The sequence below is a fragment of the Scyliorhinus torazame genome, chromosome 20 (assembly GCF_047496885.1).
Source record: "Scyliorhinus torazame isolate Kashiwa2021f chromosome 20, sScyTor2.1, whole genome shotgun sequence".
In the NCBI taxonomy this organism is placed as follows: Eukaryota; Metazoa; Chordata; class Chondrichthyes; order Carcharhiniformes; family Scyliorhinidae; genus Scyliorhinus; species Scyliorhinus torazame.
Window position 1 is genome coordinate 106045658 of NC_092726.1, and position 15769 is coordinate 106061426.

The following is a 15769-nucleotide window of genomic DNA, read 5'->3' on the forward strand; positions in this document are numbered from 1 at the left end:
TGGGAGTCTCCACATGTTTCGGTACACAGAGAGAAAATTCACAAAGTCAAATTCACATGTACCAGACACATATTTCGGGACTTTCAGGAGGAAACCGGGGCACCCGGACGAAACCCACGTAGACACGGGGGGAACGTGCAGACTCAGCGCAGACAGTGATCCAAGCCGGGAATCGAACCTGGGACTCTGGAGCTGTGAAGCAACAGTCTTGAATATTGTGCTACCGCCAGGCTATAGTCCGGGAAGGTGATAATCCGAAAAGAACGGAGCGGTAGCATCGTGGTTCGCACTGTTGCTTCACCGCGCCAGGGTCCCAGGTTCGATTCCGGCTTGGGTCACTGTCTGTGCGGAGTCTGCCCACTCTCCCCGTGTGTGCCTGGGTTTCCTCCAGGTGCTCCGGTTTCCTCCCACAGTCCAAAGATGTGCAGGTTAGGTGGATTGCCCATGATAAATTGCCCTTATTGTCCAAAAAGGGTTAGGTGGGGTTGCTGGGTTACGGAGATAGGTATAAGTGGGGAGCTCTTTCCAAGGGCCGGTGCAGGCTCGATGTGCTGAACGGCCTCCTTATGCACTGTAAACTTTATGATTCTATGATATAATTCTGTGATTCTCTCACTGGTCAACACTCAATATAGAGAATCTGCTACAATCAGGTTCAGTTGAAGTTCCATGTCCTGATACCACCCCCCCCCCCCCCCCCCGCCCCGGCGTTCTGCGTTAATCTCCTGAATACCCAGTGCTGGATGTTGACGTACATTGTGGATTATCACCTCTCAGCTGTAATACCATGTTTGAGACGTCAGAGGGCGTTGGATTAGCTGTTTCAATGGATACATTAAAGCTGGGTAGAAAGCCGAGTTGCAAAGCCGATAATGTCCACGGTTAGTGGTTTGAGGGGACAGAAAATAAGAATGATGAACAGACCGTCAGAGAACAAACCAGTGATAAAAATGAGCAGTCTGATCTACCGCTCGGGAAAGATGATAGGAAACGGAGCGGAAAGGAGCAGAAAGAATACACTGCGCTACATTTGAAAGGCAGTTTATCATTAAACATGCAGCTGGTCGGAGGTAAGAGAGTCCAAAGGGGCGGAAAAGGGTGTTGCAGAATATCTGACAAATATAAATAATCTGAGAAAACATATCAAAATGAAAATGTCTGTGAATAAAAAAAGTATCCGCACTGTAATGCAGTGGGACAGAGGACGCACTCAGAGATAATCTACAATGCGTTTTCCAGATCAGATAGTCATTCTAATGTTCAAACTGAAGAACGTTAAAAAATCATCACCATGTTTAGCACAAAATTGAAGGTCAACGCAATACATTTGGCCGGTTTGAAAATTATACAGAAACAAGTTCAAAATGTCAAGATCTAAAAGTAATTTACCAGGAACGCCGACCGTTGCGAGGACAGGATAGTACACAGCTGCTGACTCGGAAGATTTTGTCCAACGCATTTTCTGTGTCAAGGAATCGTGCTGGTGTTGGTGAAGATATGTCCCCTGGTGTTTGACACAGTAAAGGTCATGAACGGTTTATTTATATTAAACTGGATGATCAGTGATGCGAGGTCTGTACATCCCTAATGATGTTTTTCACAGGTTGCTCAACAAAGAAGTTACTGAGAGCAGCTGCGCTCTCACTGCAAGTCTCATTGGGGATTACATCACCATTTTAGGATCAGGCTCGAAGCTCGAAGATGCCGACTAAAGTTAACTATACAATGTGGCTTATTTCAAAACCGGGGCGAGCAACACCGTTTTTGCATTTGAATACTGGGCACGTATTGCCCATTCCCTCGCATCATCCCCTCACTCACAATGTCGCGCTCACAGTCCTTATTCTTATTAAAGATTCCTCTCCTTTCTTTCTTTCAATTTCCCCAGATTATCTTTTTCTGGACGTTCCCCATTCACGTTTCCAAAATTATTTTCTCTCTTATTCTGTCTCCCTTTTATAGCTAATCAATTTTACTTTGCCCCATCTTCAATTTACCTCCGCTCTTTGCGTCACTGTTATTTGTTTGTGGCTCTAATTCTCACATCTCGTATATGCTCTGCCCTGCTCACGCTGCAATAACTTGGAGGACAAGTGGTGAGGATGGAAAAGAGTTACAGAGGGATATAGACAGATTGGGTGAATGATCAAAGGCTTGACAGATGGAATATCATGTAGGGAAATGTGATGTTATACATTGATGGGAAGAATGAAGGTCCTGTGTAGTATTCAAATGCAGAAAGACAGCAGAAATATGGAGCACCGAGGAGTTTGATGAGAGGTGGGGGTCCTCATGAATCAGACATTAAAAGCCAACATGCAAGTTGAGCAGGTAATGGGTGCGTAAAATGGAATGTTGGTCTTTGTTTCGCAGACAGGTGAGCACACAAACAGGGAAATCTTGTTACACCTGGACAAGGCACTGAATAGAGCACAACAGGATTAGTGGTTCCAGCTGACGGCACTGGATTCAGTGATGTGTCAGGCAGAGCAAGGCCAGAAAGAGACTTCCAAACACTTGTTGGAATGTGACATTGTTGTTTCTGTTTTTCTTTGTGCCTGGGGAATATCTACATAGGTCAGTGAAAATGCTAACTTCGAAAACGTTGTTTCAAGTGGTATAGGAGGGCTGATATTTTGGCTCAATTGAAATTCGCCGGAGTGGGAGGATGAAAAAAATGTCAAGGATGCATTGATTTGGTCAGGAGGTGCAACATAATGGAGATAGGAACATCGGAAATAGATCTACAGGTTTAATTACTGGATTGGTTATGAGTGTAATTAAATGATTTCCTCCCAGATTAATAAATATGAAATTTCAGCGAAGAGGAAGATCTGATCGATTCAGACTCTCCAAATAATTCTATGCAACCTCATAACCTTTCACCGCTGTTTGTCTCTGTGATACATTTAATGATTGTCTTACGTCTGTTTCCATTCATACCGAACGTTCAATGGAGTTAGTTTCTACCAATATAGCAAACGTCTCCCTGAACCCCCGCGCCAAATCAATATTATAAGACCGTAGGTCCATTAGACAGAGGAACATAATTAGTCCATTCGCCGAATGAGTCTGCTCCGCCATTCAGTCATAGTTGTTATGTTCTTCCGTGCCTTGAACTCCTTCTTAAACAAGAACCTATCTATCTCTGTCTTAAAGACACTCAGTGATTTGGCCTCCACAACTTTCTGCGGCAAAGAGTTCCACAGATTCAGCACCCTCTGGCTGAAGACGTTTCTTCTCATCGCAGTTTTATAGTATCGTCCCTTTAGTCTGATACTGTGTCCTCGGGTTCTAGTTTTTCCTACCGCTGGAAACATCCTCTCAATGACCAATCTATCCAGGCTGCTCAGTGTTCTGTAAGTTTGAAAAAGGTCCCCCTCATCCTTCTCAACTCCTACGAGTGCAGATCCAGAGGCCCCAACTGCTCCAAACGGCAGGCTCTCCATTCCAGCGATCATCCTTGTGAACCTCCTCTGGACTGTTTCCAAGACGAACACATCCTGCCTTAGATACTAGGCCCCAAACTGCTCACAATAATTATAATGGGGTCTGGTCATAACCTGAGACAGGCACAACGTACATCACTGCTCTTGCATTCTATCCTCTCAACAGTAATGCTACCATTGCATTTGCCTTCCTAACTACCGACTGAACCTGCACGTTAATGTTCAGGTAATCTTCGGCTCGGACTTGTGCTTCTCGTTTTCTCACCATTTCTACATTTAGAAAATACTCTCTGCAGTTATTCGTCCTACCAAAGTGCATGACCTCACACGTTTCCCCATTTTATTCAATCAGCTACTTCTTTGCCCAGCTCCTAGCCTGCCCAAGATTTCTGTCGCCCCCTGTTTCCTCAGTAGTATCTGTGCCTCCGCATACCTTTGTATGATAATCAATTTCATATTGATTATCTTCCTTAAGATGTTGTTCCATCTTCAACGTTTCATGGAAAACATTCAAAGTCTCTGACTTATTGCCAGGCAAAGTACTTTCATAATGGACCTGTGGTATTAACTGAAAGATATTTATGTTGGTCATACATCGTGGTGTTTACAATTGGAAACGACACTGAAATGGTTGAATAGCAGGCTATGTATAAATACTTCTCGTAATGTAAATTGTGTTGTTGCCGAATATATATCACGCTTTTATGTGAAACAACAGTTTAAATTGGCAACTTTAGCATTATGATGCCTCTTTTGAATCTGTCAAACAAAATTTATCACGTTATACTCCCACTCATTAAATATTACCTGACCTCCCTGCGTCTACCCCGCCCCGTGGAGTCTATTCCGATCTTCCTCCTCTTTACATTTATACATTTTACATTTGCAAATTCTAGTCGAACTGAGAGTTGAATAACAAGAGATGAGGGTAGAGTGATGGGCATAAGAGAGGTGGGGAGAAGAAAGGAAGTATATTGAGAGGAAAGGAACGTACACGAGATGAATAGATTGATGTGGGAGGAGATTGAAATAGTGCAACATGTCGGGAAGCACACAGAGTGGATTGTTGGCAACTGAAGAGTGGCTGGGAGGTAAAGTAAGGAGTGGAAAACCGAGGGGTGGAAAAAAAGGTGCGGAGAATGAAGGCGGAAAAGGAGATGAGAGATGAGGGGAACAGAACAGAATTGTGAAGAAGTGAAAGTAGTGGAGGGTAATTTAAGGCGTAGAGAGGGAAGTTAGTGTACAAAATATGGAGTATTATATTTGCAATTAAAGCGGGAATAAGACCATAAGACCATAAGTAAAAGGAGCAGAATTAGGCCACTCGGCCCATCGAGTCTGTTCCGCCATCCAATCATGTCTGTTACTTTCTCATCATCATTCTCCGGCCTTCTCCCCATAACCCCTGATCCCCTTATTAATCAAAAAACTATCTATCACTGTCTTAAAGACACTCAGTGATTTGGCCTCCGCAGCCTTCTGCGACAAAGAGTTCCACAGATTCACCACCGTCTGGCTGAACAAATTCCTCCTCATCTCTGTTTTAAAGGATCGTCCCTTTAGACTGAGATAGTGTCCTCTGGTTCTAGTTTTTCCTACAATTGGAAACATCCTCCCCACGTCCACTCTATCCAGGCCTCGCAGTATCTTGTAAGTGTCAATAAGATCTCCTCTCATCCTTCTAAACTCCAACGAGTACAGACACAGAGTCCTCAAACGTCCCTCATTCGACATGTACCCCAATCCACGGATCATTCTTGTGAACCTCCCCTGGACCCTTTCCAAGGCCAGCACATCCATGCTTAGATAGTAAAACTGCTCACAATATTCCAAATGGGGTCTGACCAGAGCCATATACAGCCTCAGAAGCCTCAGAAGCACAACCCTGGTCTTGTATTCTTGCGCTTTGACATGAATGCTAACATTACATTTGCCTTCTGAACTGCCCACTGGACCTGAACGTTAAACTTAAGAGAACCGTGAACAAGGTCCCTTTGTGCTTCTGATTTCCGAAGCATTTCCCCATTTAGAAAATAGTCTATGCCTAACTTCCTCCTACCTAAGTGTATAACTTCACGCTTTTCCACATGAAGTCCCCTAGCTTCCTCTGTACTACCCGTCCTTCTAAAGATCTTTGTTTCATCTGCAACAGTGCCTTCAGTACCTTCTTCCAAATCATTAATCTATACTGTACAAATTTGGGGCCACCAGTCATAATCAGGGGTTATCAGCAGATTAGGAAAGACGCAACATTCATCTCATTCAAGGACAGTTTTTCTGTTTTGAAAACGCTGGAAGCGACGTTTAATCCGGGGAATGCACCAGAAACAAGGTCATTGCGCTGTGAGAGGTCCAATGAGCGTTTCTGCTGCCGTATCTCTGAGTCCAGGATGGCATTTGGCCTGACTGATGCCAGTGTCATGAATATCGGCAAACCCTTGCAGGGCATTCTGAAGTTGGAGTGGGGACAGACAGAGGTCGTGGGTACCATTGGTACCAACGACAGAGACAGAAAAAGATGAGGTGTGAAGTTTCAGTTGGGGCGATGGATAGTTGCAAGGTAGCGAGGAAGGATCTAAAGAGAGAGCTAAGACGAGCAAGGAGGGGACATGAGAAGTATTTGGCAGGAAGGATCAAGGAAAACCCAAAAGCTTTCTATAGGTATGTCAGGAATAAGCGAATGACTAGGGACAGAGTAGGACCAGTCAAGGACAGGGATGGGAAGTTGTGTGTAGAGTCTGAAGAGATAGGCGAGATACTAAATGAATATTTTTCGTCAGTATTCACTCAGGAAAAAGATAATGTTGTGGAGGAGAATGCTGAGCTCCAGGTAAATAGATTAGATGGCATTGAGGTAAGTAGGGAAGAGGTGTTGGCAATTCTGGACAGGCTGAAAATAGATAAGTCCCCGGGGCCTGATGGGATTTATCCTAGGATTCTCTGGGAGGCCAGGGAAGAGATTGCTGGACCATTGGCTTTGATTTTTATGTCATCATTGGATACCGGAATAGTGCCAGAGGACTGGAGGATAGCAAATGTGGTCCCTTTGTTCAAAAAGGGGAGCAGAGACAACCCCGGCAACTATAGACCGGTGAGCCTCACGTCTGTAGTGGGTAAAGTCTTGGAGGGCATTATAAGAGACAAGATTTATAATCATCTAGATAGGAATAATATGATCAGGGATAGTCAGCATGGCTTTGTGAAGGGTAGGTCATGCCTCACAAACCTTATCGAGTTCTTTGAGAAGGTGACTGAACAGGTAGACGAGGGTAGAGCAGTTGATGTGGTGTATATGGATTTCAGCAAAGCGTTTGATAAGGTTCCCCACGGTAGGCTATTGCAGAAAATACGGAGGCTGGGGATTGAGGGTGATTTAGAGATGTGGATCAGAAATTGGCTAGCTGAAAGAAGACAGAGGGTGGTGGTTGATGGGAAATGTTCAGAATGGAGTTCTGTCACAAGTGGAGTACCACAAGGATCTGTTCTGGGGCCGTTGCTGTTTGTCATTTTTATCAATGACCTAGAGGAAGGCGCAGAAGGGTGGGTGAGTAAATTTGCAGACGATACTAAAGTCGGTGGTGTTGTCGATAGTGAGGAAGGAAGTAGCAGGTTACAGAGGGATATAGATAAGCTGCAGTGCTGGGCTGAGAGGTGGCAAATGGAGTTTAATGTAGAGAAGTGTGAGGTGATTCACTTTGGAAGGAAAAACAGGAATGTGGAATATGTGGCTAATGGAAACGTTCTTGAAAGTGTGGATGAGCAGAGGGATCTAGGTGTCCATGTACATAGATCCCTGAAAGTTGCCACCCAGGTTGATAGGGTGGTGAAGAAGGCCTATGGAGTGTTGGCCTTTATTGGTAGAGGGATTGAGTTCCGGAGTCAGGAGGTCATGTTGCAGCTGTACAGAACTCTGGTACGGCCGCATTTGGAGTATTGCGTACAGTTCTGGTCACCGCATTATAGGAAGGACGTGGAGGCTTTGGAACGGGTGCAGAGGAGATTTACCAGGATGTTGCCTGGTATGGAGGGAAAATCTTATGAGGAAAGGCTGATGGACTTGAGGTTGTTTTCGTTAGAGAGAAGAAGGTTAAGAGGAGACTTAATAGAGGCATACAAAATGATCAGAGGGTTAGATAGGGTGGACAGTGAGAGCCTTCTCCCGCGGATGGAAATGGCTAGCACGAGGGGACATAGCCTTAAACTGAGGGGTAATAGATATAGGACAGAGGTCAGGGGTAGGTTCTTTACGCAAAGAGTAGTGAGGCCGTGGAATGCCCTACCTGCTACAGTAGTGAACTCGCCAACATTAAGGGCATTTAAAAGTTTATTGGATAAACATATGGATGATAATGGTATAGTGTAGGTTAGATGGCTTTTGTTTCGGTGCAACATCGTGGGCCGAAGGGCCTGTACTGCGCTGTATTGTTCTATGTTCTATGTTCTATGTTCTAAAAAGGGACGAGGTCCTGCGTCAATAATTTACAGTTATCCGAGCAGATTGAAAAGAATGACGTCCGAGGTTAATATCTCCAGATCCTTGACAGCGAGGATTGGATGAAGGGGGGTATAACAGATGAATGCTACAGAGATGGTGTGGGCGAATAGGCTTTATTTTCGCGGCCAGTGATTCCGTTCCTGGGTCCGGCGCAACCAATAAATCTCGGATGAGTTGCACTTGAATGGGAATGGAATCTACAACTTTTCGGTGGGTTTGCTAAGGCTGTTCGAGAGTATGCCAACTGGATTGGCGAGGGGAATGGGTCTCAGTGTGCAGGTTCAGTAGGGGATCACATCCAGATACATACAGAAGTAAAAACAAGTCAGTCTGGATGGGAGAGCAAAGATAAACCTGCTAGGGCACAAGGGAATCCAAAAATGCACAGGTTAGTTTGACAGGCTATGATCAATGCGCAGGATATTGATTTACACATGGCAATAATCTCACTGGAACGAAGGAGGTTGAAGGGAGACCTGATAGAGGTCAACAACATTATGAGGGGCATAGACAGAGTGAATAGTCAGAGACATTTTCCCAGGGTAGAGGGGTGAATTACTAGGGGGCATAGGTTTAAGGTGCGAGGGGCAAGGTTTAGAGTAGATGTACGAGGCAATTCTTTTTACACAGAGGGTAGTGGGTGCCTGGAACTCGCTGCCAGAGGAGGTGGTGGAAGCAGGGACGACAGTGACGTTTAAGGGGCATCTTGACAAATACAGGAATAGAATGGGAATAGAGGGATACGGAACCCTGAAGTGTAGAAGATTTTAGGTGATACGGGCAGTATGGTCTTCGCAGGCGTGGAGGGCCGAAGGGCCTGTTCCTGGGATGTTATTTTCTTTCTTCTTGTTCTTGTTCTTTGTATATCGGGATTCACTTTCACATCAGAGTATAATTCCCCTTTGAATTCTTCCTATCGAACCGGTCATCGCCGCACACACAGGCAAGGGATTCCCCATCCTCACCACTCGCTGTGTGAGAAAGTCCTAGTTTATATCGTCATTGCTTCATTTACTCAATCCTTTCATCTAGAGCTGCTCATCCTCAATCCTTTCACCAATGTGAACGCTTCTCCCCATCTCAGGTTGAGAGGGTTGTTCAGAAGGCGTACGGTGTGTTAGGTTTTATTGATAGAGGGACTGTGCAGTGTAGGTTAACAAGGGCTGCCCCGCCCACTCACATAACTGGTTGGCAGTTAAGTGTCAGTCACTTTAGTCTACTTTGATCTAAAAGCAGGTGGGGGAGGGGAGTCAATTCAGAACAGTTTAAAAAGAGCCACTTGTAAACTGACTCCCAGTGAGTTCTCCCAGTGAGCAAGAGAGAAGACAGAGCCAGGAGTGAGGCAGCAAAGAGTGAGTTTGGGAATTTGAATCGAGGTGGGAATTCGAAGCTGGGTGGGGAGGAAGTGCTTTTTGTGACTGGTAAGTAGTGTTTCTGTTTTTCTGTTTCTTTTCATTGGTATATTTATTCATTTTTTTCTTCGTTGTTTATTTATTTATTTACATTTTTTTTTGGTGGGGGGGTGGGGATTGAAATTGTTGAAGTTAACCGAAGGTTTAAGACATGGCAGGAGATCTCAGACCCGTGTCATGCTCCTCGTGTGCGATGTGGGAGCTCAGGGACACGTCCACTCTCCCTGGCTCCTTCACGTGCAAGATGTGTGTCCAGTTGCAGCTCCTGTTAGACCGCTTGACGGCTCTGGAGCTGCGGATGGACTCACTTTGGAGCGTCGGCGATGCTGATGACGTCGCGGATAGCACGTTTAGCGAGTTGGTCACACCGCAGGTGAAAGGTACTGAGGGAGATAGTAAATGGGTGACCAAAAGACAGAGCAAGAGTAGGAAGGCAGTGCAGGTGTCCTCTGCGGTCATCTCCCTGCAAAACAGATATACCGCTTTGGATACTGTTGGGGAGATGGCTCACCAGGGGAAGGCAGCAGCATCCAGGTTCATGGCACCGTGGCTGGCTCTGCTGCGCAGCTGGGCAGGAAGAAGTATGGTAGGGCTATAGTGATAGGGGACTCAATCGTAAGAGGAATAGACAGGTGGTTCTGCGGCCGCAATCGAGACTCCAGGATGGTATGTTGCCTCGTTGGTGCAAGGGTCAAGGATGTCTCGGAGCGGCTGCAGGGCATTCTGGGGGTGGGGGGGTGAGGGTGAACAGCTAGCTGTCGTGGTGCACATAGGCACCAACGATATAGGTAAAAAACGGGACGAGGTCCTACAAGCTGAATTTAGGGAGCTAGGAGATAAACTAAAAAGTAGAACCTCAAAGGTAGTAATCTCAGGTTTGCTACCAGTGCCACGAGCTAGTCAGAGTAGGAATGTCAGGATAGAGAGGATGAATACGTGGCTTGAGAGATGGTGCAAGAGGGAGGGATGGGACATTGGAACCGGTTCTGGGGAGGTGGGACCAGTACAAACCGGACTGTCTGCACCTGGGCAGGACTGGAACCGATGTCCTGGGCGGGGGGGGGGGGGGGGGGGCGGGGGGAGAGGGGGGTGCTAGAGCTGTTGGGGAGAGTTTAAACTAATGTGGCAGGGGAATGGGAACCGATGCAGGAAGTTGGAAGGTAGTAAAACAGGGACATAAATAAAAGGCAGTAAGGGGGAAAGTGTAAGGCAGAGAAGCCATAGTCAAAAATCAAAAAGGGCGACAGTACAAGGTACAGTGACTGAGGGGAGCTCAGTGAATAGGACTAGGAATACTAAAAGAAATAAAACTGGAAGTGAAAACATTAATGGTAAACGACGCGGCAGGTTGTTGCAGGAAGATATGGGTTCGACAAGAAGGAAAATTAGGAAAAAGGTTAAGAGCAAATATAACTTAGGAGAGGTTACTGATCGAGGTGTTAAGATTCAGAAGAGGTAAAAAAAAGCCAACATAAGTGTACTTTACCTGAATGCTCGTAGTATTCGGAATAAGGTAAATGAGTTGATGGCACAAATCATCGTGAATCACTATGATTTTGTGACCATTACTGAAACATGGTTAAAGGATGGCCACAACTGGGTGTTAAATATCCGAGGGTATCAAACCTTTCGGAAGGACAGAGTGGATGGTAAGGGAGGTGGTGTAGCTCTGTTAATTAAGGATGACATCCGGGCAACAGTAAGGGATGACATCGGTGCTGTGGAGGATAAGGTTGAATCCATTTGGGTGGAAATCAGGAATAGAAAGGCGAAAAAGTCACTGATAGGAGTAATCTATAGGCCACCAAATAGTAACATTATGGTGGGGCAGGCAATAAACAAAGAAATAACAGATGCATGTAGAAATGGTACAGCAGTTATCATGGGGGATTTTAATCTACATGTTGATTGGTTTAACCAGGTCGGTCCAGGCAGCCTTGAGGAGGAGTTTATAGAATGTATTCGCGATAGTTTCCTAGATCAGTATGTAATGGAACCTACGAGGGAACAAGTGTTCCTAGATCTGGTCCTGTGTAATGAGACAGGATTGATTCAGGATCTCATAAGAGGAAACTCTGCAAATAATAATATACTACAAAGGGATCACTGTAAATACTGGCATGCGAGCCAGGGACGACTGTAAATAATGACATACAATCCAGAGACCACTGTAAATATTGAAATTTCACCCTGGGACCGTTGTAAATAATGATGTATTACACAGGAACCACTGTAAGTAATGACATACTGCCCAGGGACACTGTAAATAATGATATACCATCCAGGGACCGATGTTAATAATGAAATGCCAGCCTGGGACCGTTCATAATAATGATATACTACCCAAGGTACATTGGTAATAATGATGTACTGCACAGGAACCAATGTAAATAATGAAATTTAACGCTGGGACCATTGTAATTAATGAGGTACTGGACAGGGACCACTGAAAGAAATCACATACTACCCAGGGACGACTGTAAATAATGATATACTACCCCGGAACCACTGTAAATAATGATATTCTACACAGGGACCGCTGTTTGTAATGATACACCATTCAGAAACCACTGTACATACTGATATACTCTACAGGGACCAATGTAAATAATGATGAACTACACAGGGACAACAGTAAATAATAAAATTTCACCCTGGGACCGTAGTACATAATGATGTACTACGCAGTGACCACGCTAAATAATTATATACTATCCAGGGAGCAATGTAAATGATGTTATACTATCCAGGGACATCTGTAAGTAATGATATACTACCTAGGGACCAATGTAAATAATGTCAAACTAGCCAGGGACCACTTTGAATAAAGATATACTACCCAGGGACCACTGTAAATAATCAAATTCCACCCTGGGGCTGTTGTAAATAATGATGTACAACACAGGGACCACTGTAAATAATGATGTACAACTCCTGGACCACTGTAAATAATCAAATTCCACCCTGGGGCTGTTGTAAATAATGATGTACAGCACAGGGACCACTGTAAATAATGACATACTGCCCAGGGACCAGTGTAAATAATGATATACTGCACAGGGACCACAGTAAATAATGATAGACTGCAAGGGACCGCTGTAAATAGTGATATTATGCCAGGGACAACTGTTAATACTAACACAGTAACTAGAGACCACTGTAAATAAAAATATACTACCTAGGGACCACTGTAAATAATGATATACAACTCAAGGACCACAGTAAATAATGGCATACTACCCAGGGACCACTGTAAGTAATGAAATTCCACACTGGGATCGTTGTAAATAATTATGTGCTACACAGGGACCACTGGAAAAATGACATACTGCCCAGGGACCAGTGTATATAATGATATTCTGCACAGGGACCACAGTAAATAATGATATACTGCAAGGGACCGCTGTAAACAGTTGTATTATGCCAGGGACCACTGTTAATGAAAACATACTACACAGGGACCACTGTAAATAATGGCATATTACCCAGGGACCACTGTACGTAATGACATTCCACACTGGGATTGATGTAAATAATTATGTACTAAACAGGGACCACATTAAAAAAATACTATCCTACCCAGGGACCACTGTAAATAATGACATAGTGTCCAGGGACAACTGTGAAAAATGATATACTACCGAGGGACCACTGTCAATGATATACTACACAGGTACCACTGGAAATAATGACATACTATGCAGAACACACTGTAAATCATGATATACAACCAGGGCCACTGTAAATAATGATATGCAATACAGGGACTACTGTGAATAATGAAAATCCACCCTGAATCAGTTGTAAATAATAATGTATTACACAGGAATCACTGTAGGTAATGACATACTGCCCAGGGACAACTGTAAATACTGATATACTACCAAGGGACCACTGTAAATGATGATGTACTGTAGAGGAAACTCTGCAAATAATAATATAGTACCAAGGGACCAATGTAAATACTGGTATGCGAACCAGGGACGACTGTAAATAATGACGTACTATCCAGCGACCACTGTAAATAAAGATATACTACCCAGGGACGACTGTAAATGATGAGAGACTCTCCAGGGACCACTGTAAATATTGAAATGTCACCCTGGGACCGTTGTAAATAATGATGTATTACACAGGAACCACTGTAAGTAATGACATACTGCCCAGGGACACTGTAAATAATGATATACCATCAAGGGACCGATGTTAATAATGAAATGCCACCCTGGGTCCGTTCATAATAATGATATACTACCCAAGGACCATTGATAATAATGATGTACTGCACAGGGGCCAAAGTAAATAATGAAATTTAACGTTGGGACCATTGTAAATAATGAGGTACTGGACAGGGACCATTGAAAATAATCACAGGCTACCCAGGGACCGCTGAAAATAATGATATTCTACCCAGGGACCACTGTAAATGACATACTGACCAGCGACCACTGTAAATAATGATATCCTACACAGGGACCTCTGTAAATAATGATATTCTAACCAGGGTTCACTGTAAATGACATACTGATCACCGACCACTGTAAATAATGATATCCTACACACGGACCTGTGTAAATGAAGATATTCTACCCAGGAAACTCTGCAAATAATAACATACTACCAAGGGAGCACTGTAAACACTGATATGCGAGCCAGGGACGACTGTAAATAATGACATACCGCCCAGAAACCACTTTAAAGAATAGTATACGACCCAGAGACCACTGTAAATAATGACATACTACCCAGTGACATATGTAAATAATGATATACTATCCAGGGACTACTGTGAATAAATTAATTCCTCCCTGCCACCGTTGTAAATAATGATGTACTACACAGGGACCACTGTAAATAATGACGTAGTGCACAGGGACCACTGTAAATATAGATATACTTCCCAGGGACGATTGTAAATGATGACACACTACCCAGGGACCACTGTAAGTAATGATATACTATCCAGGGACCACTAAAACTATTGAAATTCCACCAAAGGACCGTGGTAAATAATGATGTACTACACAGATACCACTGTAAATAATGATATACTGCCCAGGGACCACTGTAAATAATGAAATTCCACATTGGGACCGTTGTAAATAATATTTTATTGCACAGGGACCACTGAAAATAATGACGTACTGCCCAGGAACCACTGTAAATATTGATAAACTACCCAGGGACCGATGTAAATAATGATATATTCCCCAGGGTCCACTGTAGATAATACCATACTACCAAGGGACCACTGTAAATATTGATATTCCACACTGGGACCGTTGTAAATAATGATGTACTACACAGGGACCACTGCAAATGACATGCTGCCCAGCGACCACTGTAAATAATGATATCCTACCCAGTGACACGTAAATAATGATATACTACCCAGGGAACAACTGTATATAATGACATACTATCCAGAGACCACTGTAAATAAAGATATACTACCCAGGGACGACTATAAATGATGACGTACTACACAGGGACAACTGTAAATGATGATATACTATCCAGGGACCACTGTAAATATTGAAATTTCACCCTGGGACCGTTGTAAATAATGATGTACTACACAGGAACCACTGTAAATATTGACATACTGCCCAGGGACAACTGCAAATCATGCTATACTTCCCACTGACTCTGTAAATAAGTATATACTATGCAGGGACCTCTGTTAATAATGACATTCCACCATGGGACCGTTCAAAATAATGATATACTACCCAAGGACCATTGATAATAATGATATAGTACACAGGGACCACTGTAAATAATGGAATTCCACACTGGGACCGTTGCAAATAATGAGGTACTGCACAGGGACCACTGAAAACAATCACATACCCAGGGACTACTGTAAATAATGATATACTACCCCGGAACCACTGTAAATAATGATATCCTACACAGGGACCGCTGTTTGTAATGATACACCACTCAGGAACCACTGTACATAATGATATACTCAACAGGGACCAATGTAAATAATGATAAACTACACAGGGACAACTGTAAATAATAGAATTTCACCCTGGGACCGTAGTAAATAATGATGTACTACGCAGTGACCACGCTAAATAATTATAAGGGCAATTATGATGCCATTCGACGTGACTGGGGGGGGGGGATAAGGTGGAGAAGTAGGCTGCAAGTGTTGGGCACACTGGATCAGTGGAGCTTCTTCAAGGATCAGCTACTCCGTGTTCTTGATAAGTATGTACCGGTCAGGCAGGGAGGAAGGCGTCGAGCGAGGGAACCGTGGTTTACCAAAGAAGTGGAATATCTTGTTAAGAGGAAGAAGGAGGCCTATGTGAAGATGAGGTGTGAAGTTTCAGTTGGGGCGATGGATAGTTACAAGATAGCGAGGAAGGATCTAAAGAGAGAGCTAAGACGAGGAAGGAGGG